Source organism: Schistocerca serialis, chromosome 1, assembly GCF_023864345.2.
Source record: "Schistocerca serialis cubense isolate TAMUIC-IGC-003099 chromosome 1, iqSchSeri2.2, whole genome shotgun sequence".
Classification (NCBI taxonomy): domain Eukaryota; kingdom Metazoa; phylum Arthropoda; class Insecta; order Orthoptera; family Acrididae; genus Schistocerca; species Schistocerca serialis.
In genome coordinates, this window is record NC_064638.1 from 1133623101 (window position 1) to 1133636433 (window position 13333).

The window sequence follows — 13333 nt, forward strand, 5'->3', positions numbered from 1 at the left end:
CCGTGATGCAGAACGCCTCTCTTGTAGTTACTCCATTGTAGTTAGCCGTCTATCCCCGTGACACATTCGCGTTTACTAAAATGATTAAATGAACATGCTCTTCTTTTCGTCTTCTCTATTTCCTCTGTCCATCCTATTCGGTAGGGATCCCCGAGTGACGAGTGATTATCAATTATTGGTCGACAGAGCGTTTAATAAGATACTTCGTTTGGTGATGATCAAGTTTCCGGAGCAGACTTCCAACTAATCTCTGTCTGGCATCCGAGTTCCTTGAAATTAACTTAAATAAAATTATGTGGTCGTTCCACTTCAAATCACTCTCTACACATATGCCTAGATATTTATGTAAGTAACCACTTCCAGTGATTGTTCTGCAATCGGTGTAATCATACAATAAAATAAACGGACTTTCTGCCTACATTATATGATCAAAAGTATCCGGACACCTGGCTGAAAATGACAAGTTCGTGGCGCCCTCCATCGGTAATGCTGGAATTCAGTATGGTGTTGGCCCACCCTTAGCCTTGATGACAGCTTCCACTCTTGCAGGCATACGTTCAATCAGGTGCTGGAAGGTTTCTTGGGGAATGGCAGCCCATTCTTCACGGAGTGCTGCACTAAGGAGAGGTATCGATGTCGGTCGGTGAGGCCTGGCATGAAGTCGGCGTTCCAAAACATCCCAAAGGTGTTCTATAGGATTTAGGTAAGGACTCTGTGCAGGCCAGCCATTACAGGGATGTTATTGTCGTGTAACCACTCCGCCACAGGCCGTGCATTATGAACAGCTGCTCGATTGTGTTCAACGATGGAATCGCCATCCCCGAATTGCTCTTAAACAATGGGAAGCAAGAAGGTGCTTAAAACATTAATGTACGCCTGTGCTGTGATAGGCCACGCAAAGCGACAAGGGGTGCAAGCCCTATCCATGAAAAACATGAGCACACCACAACACCGCCTCCGAATTTTACTGTTGGCACTACACACGCTGGCAGATGACGTTCACGGGGCATTCGCCATACCCACACCCCGCCATCGGATCGCCACATAGTCCACAGTGATTCGTCAAGCCACACAAAAGTTTTTCCAATGTTCAATCGACCAATGTTCAATCGACCAATGTTCAATCGACAAATGTTCAATCGACAAATGTTCAATCGACAAATGTTCAATCGACAAATGTTCAATCGACAAATGTTCAATCGACAAATGTTCAATCGACAAATGCTCAATCGACAAATGCTCAATCGACAAATGCTCAATCGACCAATGTTTACGCTCCTTACACCAAGCGAGGCGTCGTTTGGCATTTACCGGCGTAACATGTGGGTTATGACCGGCCGCTCGACCATGAAATCCAAGTTTTCTCATCTCCCGCCTACCTGCAGTGGATCCTGATGCGGTCTGGAATTCCTGTGTGATGGTCTGGATAGATGTCTGCCTGTTACACATTACGACCCACTTCAACTGTCGGCGGTCTGCCAGTCAATTGACGAGGTCGCCCTGTTCACTTTTATGCTGTACGTGTCCCTTCACGTTTCCACTTCACTATCACATCGGAAACAGTGGACTTGGGGATGTTTAAAAACACGTATGGAAATCTCGCGTACAGACGTATGACACAAGTGACACCCAATCACCTGACCACGTTGAAGTCATTCTGCTCTCTCACGATGTCTAATGACTGCTGTGGTCGCTGATATGGAGTACCTGGCTGTAGGTGGTAGCACAATACACCTAATACGAAAAACGGATGTTTTGGGGGGTGTCAGGATACTTTTGATCACATAGTGTATGTACACGCAATACGTTACATTTGTTTATTCTGAGGGTCAACTGCCAATCCGTGCAAGACGTTTCGATCATCTGCAGGTCTTCCTGAATATCGCTACAATTTCACAGCATTGCAATTTCCTTGTATCATCCGTGGAAATTCCGACATTATCCACTTGGTAATTCCCAGGTATTGTGGAAAGTAATGGTCCTGCAGCATTCCCTCGGGTTATGCCCGAAGTTGCTTTCATGTCTGAATATTTCTTTCAGTTGAGAGTGAGCTGGTGTGTTCTATTTGCTAGAAACTCTTCAATCTAATCTCACAACTGGTCTGATACTCCGTGCGCTCGTATTTCGTTCATTAGGCGCCAATGTGGAACTGTAACGAACGTCTTCCGGAACTCAAGCAACACGGCATCAACCTGGGAGGCTGCTTTCTGGGTCTCATGGAGGAACACAGCCAGCTGCGTTTCACTTTATCTTTTCTTTCCCGGAAGCCATGTTTGTTGCCACAGAAATTTTCAGTCTCCAGAAATGCCATAATATGCGAGCATAAAATACTATCCAAAATTCTACAACACATCGACATCAGAGATAAAGGTTGTTTTGTGTGTCTTTTCAACATCCCTTCTTGAAAACGGAAATGACCTGCTCTTTTTTCGATCATTAGGAACGCGTCGCTTCCCCAACGACCTACGGTACGCTGCTGCTAGGGAAAGAGTGAGTTCTCAGGCATACTCTCTGTACAACAGACTGGTTTCCGATTAGTCCCAGTGGCTTGTCCTCTATTGAGCGACTCCAGTTGAATTTCTATCCTTGAGTCAGTTATTTCGATGTGTGCCATTCTCATATTCGTGCGACGATTTAAGTGAGGTACCGCAGTACGACTTTCAGCAGCGAAAGTTTTGGAAAAAGACGTTCAACGCTACGTAACGTAGCGTGACAATATGCATCAGCACTTAATTAGCTTCCTAAAGCGCTCTTAACAAAATGGAGCGCATTACACAGCCCGTCCAGTATTGTTAGCGAATGGAAAAATACTCAGGAGGAAAGTGTGATGCTGTGCTAGTGAGAGGCTACCAGCTGGGCCCATTCATTCAGTAGCCTGCCACCGCCTTTCACCGCGCCGGCCTCACTGCGCCGCGGCGTGCGCTTGAGCAGCGGAAAGGTGGGGAGGGGAGGGGAGAGGACAGCAGTGCTCGCGGCCGCTCCTTGAGCCTGCTTGGCCGGCTCGCAGTGTGACCCGCTCTCCCAGCCTCGCGTGCCAACTGGTCGCCGGACGCACTGCCCTACATTTCGCTCTTGGAGCACATACGGTACAGGCCGCGCATGAAACCACTACACTGCAACGAACACACCGATCAGCTGACAACTGACGACATCCATTTGCAAGCGACCTCTCGAATACTGTTCAATCTATCTTAGCTACAGTATTTTCAGTAAATGTTTGACTACAACCATGAAACCATTGTTTGGTTGCACTAAGACATACGTGCACTAAGACATGCATCTTAGACAGGTACGTGCCGAGTCAAACTGTGAGGGACGGGAAAAACCCACCGTGGTTCAACAACAATGTTAGGAAACTACTGCGAAAGCAAAGAGAGCTTCACTGCAAATTTAAACGCAGCCAAAACCTCTCAGACAAACAGAAGCTAAACGATGTCAAAGTTAGCTAAGGAGGGCTATGCGTGAAGCGTTCAGTGAATTCGAAAATAAAATTCTGTGTACCGACTTCACAGAAAATCCTAGGAAGTTCTGGTCTTACGCTAAATCAATAAGTGGATCGAAACAGCATATCCAGACACTCCCGGATGATGATGGCATTGAAACAGAGGATGACACGTGTAAAGCTGAAATACTAAACACCTTATTCCAAAGCTGTTTCACAGAGGAATACCGCACTGCAGTTCCTTCTCTAAATCCTCGCACAAACGAAAAAATGGCTGACATCGAAATAAGTGTCCAAGGAATAGAAAAGCAACTGGAATCACTCAACAGAGGAAAGTCCACTGGACCTGATGGGATACCAATTCGATTCTACACAGAGTACGTGAAGGAACTTGCCCCCCTTGTAACAGCCGTGTACCGCAAGTCTCTAGAGGAACAGAAGGTTCCAGATGATTGGAAAAGAGCACAGGTAGTCCCAGTCTTCAAGAAGGGTCGTCGAGCAGATGCGCAAAACTATAGACCTATATCTCTGACGTCGATCTGTTGTAGAATTTTAGAACACGTTTTTTGCTCGCGTATCATGTCGTTTTTGGAAACCCAGAATCTACTCTGTAGGAATCAACATGGAGTTCCGGAAACAGGGATCGTGTGAGACCCAACTCGCTTTATTTGCTCATGAGACCCAGAAAATATTAGATACAGGCTCCCAGGTAGATGCTATTTTTCTTGACTTCCGGAAGGCGTTCGATACAGTTCCGCACTGTCGTCTGATAAACAAAGTAAGAGCCTACGGAATATCAGACCAGCTGTGTGGCTGGATTGAAGAGTTTTTAGCAAACAGAACACAGCATGTTGTTCTCAATGGAGAGACGTCAAAGTAACCTCTGGCGTGCCACAGGGGAGTGTTATGGGACCATTGCTTTTCACAATATATACAAATGACCTAGTAGATAGTGTCGGAAGTTCCATGTGGTTTTTCGTGGATGATGCTGCAGTATACAGAGAAGTTGCAACATCAGAAACTTGCAGCGAAATGCAGGAAGATCTGCAGCGGATAGGCACTTGGTGCAGGTAGTGGCAACTGACCCTTAACATAGACAAATGTAATGTATTGCGAATACATAGAAAGAAGGATCCTTTACTGTATGATTTTATCATAGCGGAACAAACACTGGTAGCAGTTACTTCTGTAAAATATCTGGGAGTATGCGTGCGGAACGATTTGAAGTGGAATGATCATATAAAATTAATTGTTGGTAAGGCGGGTACCAGGTTGGGATTCATTGGGAGAGTGCTTAGAAAATGTAGTCCATCAACAAAGGAGGTGGCTTACAAAACACTCGTTCGACCTATACTTGAGTATTGCTCATCAGTGTGGGATCCGTACCAGGTCGTGTTGACAGAGGAGATAGAGAAGATCCAAAGAAGAGCGGCGCGTTTCGTCACAGGGTTATTTGGTAAGCGTGACAGCGTTATGGAGATGTTTAGCAAACTCAAGTGGCAGACTCTGCAAGAGAGGCGCGGTGTAGCTTGCTGCCCAGGTTTCGAGAGGGTGCGTTTCTGGATGAGGTATCGAATATACTGCTTCCCCCTACTTATACCTCCCGAGGAGATCACGAATGTAAAACTATAGAGATTCGGGCGCGCACGGAGGCTTTCCGGCAGTCGTTCTTCCCGCGAACCATACGCGACTGGAACAGGAAAGGGAGGTAATGACAGTGGCACGTAAAGTGCACTCCGCCACACATCGTTGAGTGGCTTGCGGAGTATAAATGTAGATGTACATGTAAGACGTATGTGAAAGGAACTAATACTTCATTCCACAGCTTAAGTTGTTTTAAAAATTAAAAAAAAATTCGGATACGCGAGAGTAACACTCGCACACCGAGTGTGCATTCACTTAGAAGCTTAAATTTTTTACACTGTCAATAGACTGTAGACCTCGATATGTGACAAATTGCAACGTGACACGGCAATCCGTTCCTCCAGAGTAAAAGCGTTTTTAATAGTCAGACAAACACAGACGGACAACAAAGTCATCCTAAAATGGTTCCATTTCTACCGACTAACATACGGATCCTAAAAGCGGATACATTTTGCAAAATTAATCAGTGAATTTATAGGCTGGAACTAAAGGGCAATACCGTTATTAAGCAGTTATCGACTACTTGAGTGTATTTTTTTGTGTATGAATTATATGAATTTAATTCATTCTCTCTCTCCCTCTGTTTAATTTCATCACTCGTTTGCCTAATCTGAAAACTGGTTATAGTCTTGCCACTGATGAAGTACGAAGACTGTTTGCACTCTTGCTTTCAAAAAGTGTTTTAATTCAAATGGCTACACAATGCTATGCAGCGAATATTTTTCACCAGAATGTTTTGACACTGATCATTTCGCGATAATACAAAGCGAGCTGCCCTTCTTTGTACTTTTTCGATGTCATCCGTCAGTCCCACCTGATGCGGATCCCACACCTCACAGCAATACTACAGAATAGAGCGGACGAGCGTGGTCTAAGCAGTCTCTTTAGTAGACCTGTTGCACCTTCCAAGTGTTCTGACAATGAAGTGCAGTCTTTGGTTTGCTCTATCCACAACATTATCTACGTGATCGTTTCAATTTAGGTTATTTGTAATTGTAATCCCTAAGTATTTAACTGCATTTACAGGCTTCAGATTGAGTGACTTATCGCGCAATCGAGATTTAGCGGATTTATTTTAGTACTCATGTGAATAGCTTCACACTTTTCTCTATTCAAGGTAAATTGCCACTTTTTGGACCATACAGATATCTTATCTATATCATTTTGCAATTCGTTTTGGTCATTAGATGAATTTACAAGACGGTAAATGACACCCTCATCTGTAGACAATCTAAGACGACTACTCAGATTGTCGTTAATATAGATCAGGAACAATAGAGGGCCTATAACACTTCCTTGGGGAAGCCGGATATTACTTATTTTTTACTTAATACTTTCCGTCTATTACTGCGAACTGTGGCGTTTCTGACAGGAAATCACGAATCCAGTCCCACAACTGAAGCGATATTCTATAGGCATGCAGTTTGGTTAGAAAACGCTTGTGTGTCGAAAGCCTTCTGAAAATCTAAAAATATGGAATCAATTTGATATCCCCTGTCGATAGCACTCATTATTTCACGAGTATTAAAAAGAGCTAGTTGTGTTTCAGAAGAACGATATTTTCTGAATCCGTGCTGACTGTGTTGCAATTAATCGTTTTCTTCGAGGTACTTCATAATGTTAAATACAGTATTTGTAGCAAAACCGTACTGCAAATCGACGTAAGTGATATGGGTCTGTAATTCAGCGGATTACTCCTACTTCCTTTTTTGGGTATTGGTGTGACTTAAGCAATTTTCCAGTCTTTAGGTACGGATCTTATTGTGAGCGAGCGGTTGTATATACATGATAAATATGGAGCTATTGGATCAGCATTCTATTGTATTATACTGTTTGGAACTGGGGACCTAGAAACGACGGAGAAGCTTCGTCCCGGCCGTAGACTTCAGTGGTTCACAGCCCCACAACAGGCTAGAGCAGTCCACTCACCCCACCGCCGGCCCACACCGAACCCAGGGTTATTTGTATCAGCATACTCTGAAAGGAACTTGACCAGTATACGATCTGGACCGGAGTCCCTGCCTTTATTAAGTGATTTAAGCTGCTTTGCTTCACCGAGGGCATCTACTATGTTTCACACCTTGGCAGTTGTTCTTGATTGGAATTCCGGAATATTTACTTCGTCTTCTTTGGTGAAGGAGTTTTGGAAAACCGTGTTTAATAACTCTGCTTTAGTGGCACTGTCATCAGTGACTTCACCGTTGTTATCGCGCTGAGAAGGTATTGATTGTGTGTTGCCACTGGTGTGCTTTATGTATCTACATCTATATGGATACTCTGTGAATCACATTTATGTGCCTGGCAGAGAGTTCATCGAACCACCTTCACAATACTCTATTATTCCAATCTCGTATAGCGCGCGGAAAGAACGGACACCTACGTCTTTCCGTACGAGCTTTGATTTCCCTTATTTTATCGTGGTGATCGTTTCTCCCTATGTAGGTCAGTGTCAACAAAATATTTACGCATTCGGAGGAGAAAGTTGGTGATTCGAATTTCGTGAAAAGATTCCGTCGCAATGAAAAACGCCTTTCCTTTAATGATGTCCAGTCCAAATCCTGTATCATTTCATTTCAGTGACAGTTGGTAAGAGCTGATGGCAGGGTTCGAGTGTGGCACAAATCCCACGAAGCCATGGAGCCCAGCCGTTAAAAAGGCACTGCGCAAGCTGGTCGTGGCTCCACGATGATGGAGCTGTGTTTACATGGAATGGACTGGGTCCTCTGGAAGTTCAGCTACCTAGAGACAACGTGCAGCCATTCATGGACGTCATGTACGCAAACGACGTTGAAATTTGTACGGATGACAATGCGCATTGTCACCGAGCCAAAAAATGTTCGTGGTTTGTTTGAAGAACATTGTGGACAATTCGAGCGAATGATTTGGCCACCCAAATCGTCAGACATGTATCCCATCGGACATTTATGGGACATAATCGAGAGGTCTGTTAGTGCATGGAATCCGGTACCGTCAACACTTTTGCAATATGGAGGCTATAGAGGCAGCATGGTTCAGTATTTCTGCAAGGGACTTCCAGTGACTTGTTGAGTCCCTACCATGTCGAGCAGCTGTACTACGCCGGGCACAACGAGGTCCAACACGATATTAGGTTTCCCATGACTTTTGTCACCCGAGTGGATTTCTGTAGCTACTTCACGTACCATACTTGGAACAATGTGATATACTAATACGTGGTAAAATAGACAGTACCGTCTGTCATGCGTTTCACTGCGGATTGCAGAGTACAGACGAAGACGTAAGAGGTAAGTAATGATGGCTGTAATCAGAAGGGCGACTAATGCATATGTGCAGCGGTAGAGACAATGGTGCGAAGGCCAGTGGAGTGGGCTGAAGCGAACACGCAGCACTCTGCCCGCTTTCCTCTCACACTCCGTCACGCAGGCGCTGCGACACGCACGAACACGCGCCGGTCTGCTGACGCCTCAGCACTCGGCAGTTCCCAGGCCGGGCCCCCCTGCCTGCTGTCAGCTTTGTTTCGGCCGCAACAAGTGGTCACCGATATCTGCCACCAGTTCTCACCGTCACTCGCTTCGCCCTGCTCTGTCCAATACTACTCGCGCTCTCTCTTTCCGCGAGTGGGCGAATCGATAGTAATCGAATGAATCGACTAACATTACTCCCTTCTCGTCGTTGCTAATACAGTCATCAGGCCGGATGCGAAAGTAGTGACAGTGTCTGAAATGTTGTGTGTAACTGCTTCTGAAATAGTTAACTCAATGCCAGGTATGGTAATGGGAAGGAGTGTTGTGTCAGCTGTACTAGTGCATTGGGTATCGTTACTTTCCGGTGTAACGGAAAACAGTTAACTGTTGGGAGGCTGTATTCTTTATTACTCAAATTACTGTGTTTAAATTACAGATAACAGGCTACAATGTAATAGATAATTATAAATAAGAAGTAAAATACGTATGTAATGATGGTAGCGAGCAAAGAAATAAACATTTTTTGTATGAATCGTGTTACTGGTAATCAACATATTCGCCTTCAAAATTCATGCAAATTTCCAAATTCTCAAACGACAACACTGCTTCTTTAAACGCTCACTTAAACAAACCACTACGCCACTTGCTCAGTTGCCATCGTTGTAACAACAGAAAAGGCGACGATCGCACAACGTAATGTAACATTTTCAAGGGTATGGGTATTGTTTCCGAAGGTATCCGTCGATTCACTTATTTTTGCGATGCGGTATAGATATAGTCATTTTGTCATTCTCGAGTCGTACACTTTCGGTTTGTTGACATATATTTTCACGAAGCAAGTTTTATAGAAATTACAGATGTGTGCGGTTCGGTCGCATCCAAGTTATTTTCTTTGTGCTGTCTATATTTTCGGCATGTAAACATACTATAATCATATTTAAAAAAGCCACATGTGTTGCGAAATGATTTCTCTGAAAGCAAAAAATAAAATATACTAGAGAAGTAGAATAATGTTCGATGTCATGTACAGCAAATGAAGTGCCGGCCGAGAATTTCAAGCTATATTATTATTATTATTATTATTATTATTATTATTATTATTATTATTATTATCATCATCTATCATTTAACTTAGGATTTTAATTCACGAGTACTAGAGAGCTACATAATATACGAGAGTAATCCCAAATGTAAGGTCTCCTATTTTTTTATAAATAAAGACCTCTAACATGCGCATGCCGCGCTGAGGCGCTCAGTCTTGGCTAGGCAGCCGTTGAGAATGGAGCTCCCGTTGGATGTTACCGCCAAGTGCGAATTGCGCGCAGTAATTCGGTTTTTGAACGCAAAGGGCACTGCGCCGATTGAAATCCGTCGCCAATTGACGGAAGTGTGTGGTGAGTCGTGCATGAATGTCAAACATGTTCGTAAGTGGTGTAGAGAGTTTGCAGCTGGTCGGACCGAAATTCACGACGAACAAAGGAGCGGGAGACAGCCAATTTCTGAGAAGACAGTGTTGAAGGTTGAGCAAAGCATGCGTGAAGATCGGCGAGTCACCCTGGATGATCTCTGCATGTTGGTTCCAGACGTTTCCCGAAGCACCGCTCACAGAATTTTAACGGAAACATTGAACGACCGGAAGGTGTGCGCAAGGTGGGTACCACGCATGCTGACTGAGGACCACATGCGGCGACGAGTTGACGCTTCCCGCGCATTTCTTCACCGCCTTGCAGCCGAACAGGACAATTTTCTGGACTCGGTTGTCACGGGTGACGAAATCTGGGCACAGCATTTTACACCTGAGACCAAGCAACAATCACGCCAGTGGCGGCATCCTTCTTCGCCAAAGCCGCGGAAATTCAAACAAACACAGTCTGCCGGTAAAGTCATGACAACCGTTTTTTGGGATCGGAAAGGGGTCGACTCCATGCCCACTGGGACCACAATGAACGCTGAAAGGTACTGTGAGACTCTGAAAAAACTCAAAACGGGCAATTCAGAACCGGAGAAGAGGAATATTGTGCAAGAGCGTACACGTTCTCCATGACAACGCTCGCCCACACATCGCTCGGCATACCGTTGCCCTCCTGCAACAGTTTCAGTGGAACATAATCACCCACCCTGTCCTGACTTGGCGCCCAGTGACTAGTCTCAATCGGCACCTCATTTCCTGTACAAGATTTAGAGCATCATTGAAGGAAGTTTCAAATGTTTCTCAAACTTATTTTATTACCTCGTTTCAGACAATTTCGCAAAACATTGGACCGTTTTTTTTTCAATTTTTTATTTTCGAACTTTTTACAGTTGAATATTGCACCAATGGAATTCTTTGCGCGCAAAAGAGAGGTGAACTTTCTGACATCTCACTGGCACAGCTAGCAGCAGCTGTCCGTGAAATATTTCAATTTTCCCTCAAATCAGTAACTAATTTTTTCTCAGTTATACCCAGATCACCCGCAATTAATTAAATTTTTCTATCCAAAACTAGACCTCACGCTGTTCAATTTGATATTTCATTAGTTCATTTCCCACTCCTCGTTCGGCTATATGGACAAAAATCCAACCGCTCAAACATTTGACCAATAATTATGTTAACTGTGCAACACAAAATATTTAATAGAAACATTTACAATAATTATACTAAAATCCAATACGCTTTTCAATATAAACTGTGTTAATGATGATAGGTAATTGTTCATCATGTATATGGTCTTCACGCTGTCTTTGGTGGTCGCGTGTCTGTTGTACAGTACGAGTAGTGTAGTAGATTGGGTAGGAGCTGGGTGGAATATGGGGTTGTGGTCCGTAGAAATCCATTCTGAATAACAAGAATAAACGTTTTATTTGCTGAGAATTTAAGAAGAAACTGCTCGTCATTTAAATCTGAAATATTTAGTCAGCGTGACGACTGAAAACAACAAACTATCGCAATCAACAAGACGAGCCAGTTATGTGAAAATTTAGTTGTGCTGTTTGTCCTCAATTATCCTAAAGAACGTGCGTAATATCGTCATATTGGAATTAAATGCTCTTAGAATTCTATATCCACATCTTACGCGACGCTCTCGCGCCCGAGTAAACGATCCCCTGACGAAACGGGCCCACTTCGTTACATCTTCTGTACCGTCCTGTTAATCCTATTTGATAACAGTACCAGCCGAACAATACTAGCAGCAGCTGTCCGTGAAATATTTCAATTTTCCCTCTAATCAATAACTAATTTTTCTCAGATTTTCGTACATACTCATGAATCGTTTGATCAAGTGTTTTGAAAGACAGTTCTTTGTTGGATTAATTACATTTCCTGAAGATTCATCCACTGACTCTCAGCCTGGCTTCTACTTTTCCAGAAATTAACAACTCCTTACGTATCGCTCCTGTAGGAATCACAAGGACAACATTAACCAATTACAGCATGCGCAGAGAAAAATTTATCGTTGTTATATTGGTCCGGCTTGCTTTTATCAAATTATTTTGTGGTGGTTTTGCTGTGCTTTCTAAGGTCTTGTATAATTTTATTGTTCTATAAAAGTTTTCCCGTCAGAGGGTTCTTTGCGCAGCGAGCGCGAGGCTATTTGGGTTCGTGCGGGCTGCCGCGGAGTTCTCTTCGAGAGTAACACCGTGGGTCGTGTGGTGGCCTCGAGTGACGCAGACTGTGACAACAGGCACCGGGCCAGCCGACGGTAGTGTATCTAAGGTAGCTGTTGCTTGTGCAGTGGCGTGGTCCAGCTTTCCACTGCTAGAGCCACGTGTGTCTCGAAGAGCTGTATTGGCCTCCTGAAGAGCACATCAGGAAACTGTGTGCTATTTTGGAATTCTGTGGAGCAGACTCTTGGGGAGTCTGCAACGTATTGGTGGCATTGTGGCAGACTATTGTGGGGTCTTGTCAATTATTCTTACTCTGGTATCCTGTAGTCACCGTCTTAATTCTAGCTGATCTAGAAAACTAAGCTATGTGACAAGGGTTTCCTTCTACCGAGTCATCCAGAAAGCGGTGACAATTTTGGTACTATTTATACAGCTCCCACGCTCTGCTTACATCTGAAAGCTGAGTTATGTTTAACCTAATGTCAACGTTTAAACAGTGCTGTGACCTGAAATTCGTCGTGTTTTGTTAACATTCAAATAAATAGCTACTGCGCGTACCAAGTGCCAGCCACGTTGGTTGCTTGTTGTAACAAATCTATGTTTTAGTTAATTCTACCCACATGATGTTCTTTGTTAAAGCAATGTAAAGGCCACATTGATGACTATGTTTGGTTAAAAAAAAAAGCCAGGAAACAGCCATTTGACAGTGTTTTGAGGGGGGGGGGGAATGGGGGGGGGGGGGCTTAACTTGTACAGATGTTGCTTAAGTTCTAGGAAACTGATGTTAGTTTTGATGCCTTCTTTACCTGAGCTATAAGTAGTGTGTAAAATCTGTGGTTTCAGCTTGCTTTATGTGGGCGAGCGTCAGACTTTTAAACTGTTATTTCTTGTAGTACGATGTCATCCTAAATTGTAATATAAAGTCCATAATGTGTTATTCACCCTGTGAAAGTTTAAACAAAATGTTCTGGTTTTTAATAATGAGATTCGAATTTCTACGTAATACGTAATTTTAAGCAAAATGTGTAATGTAAATTCGGTTCAGCACCTTACCGCTTCCACCCTGCTCGTACCACTACAGAAATTTTTGAGCTATGCGACAGTATTGCAAATTTATGAAACAAAAATTCTACTGCTTCAATAACTTTTCATTCATATTTAATCATCCTGACGCATTTCGCAGCATGCTTTTGCCCTCAGGTGCATTACACTTATCTGA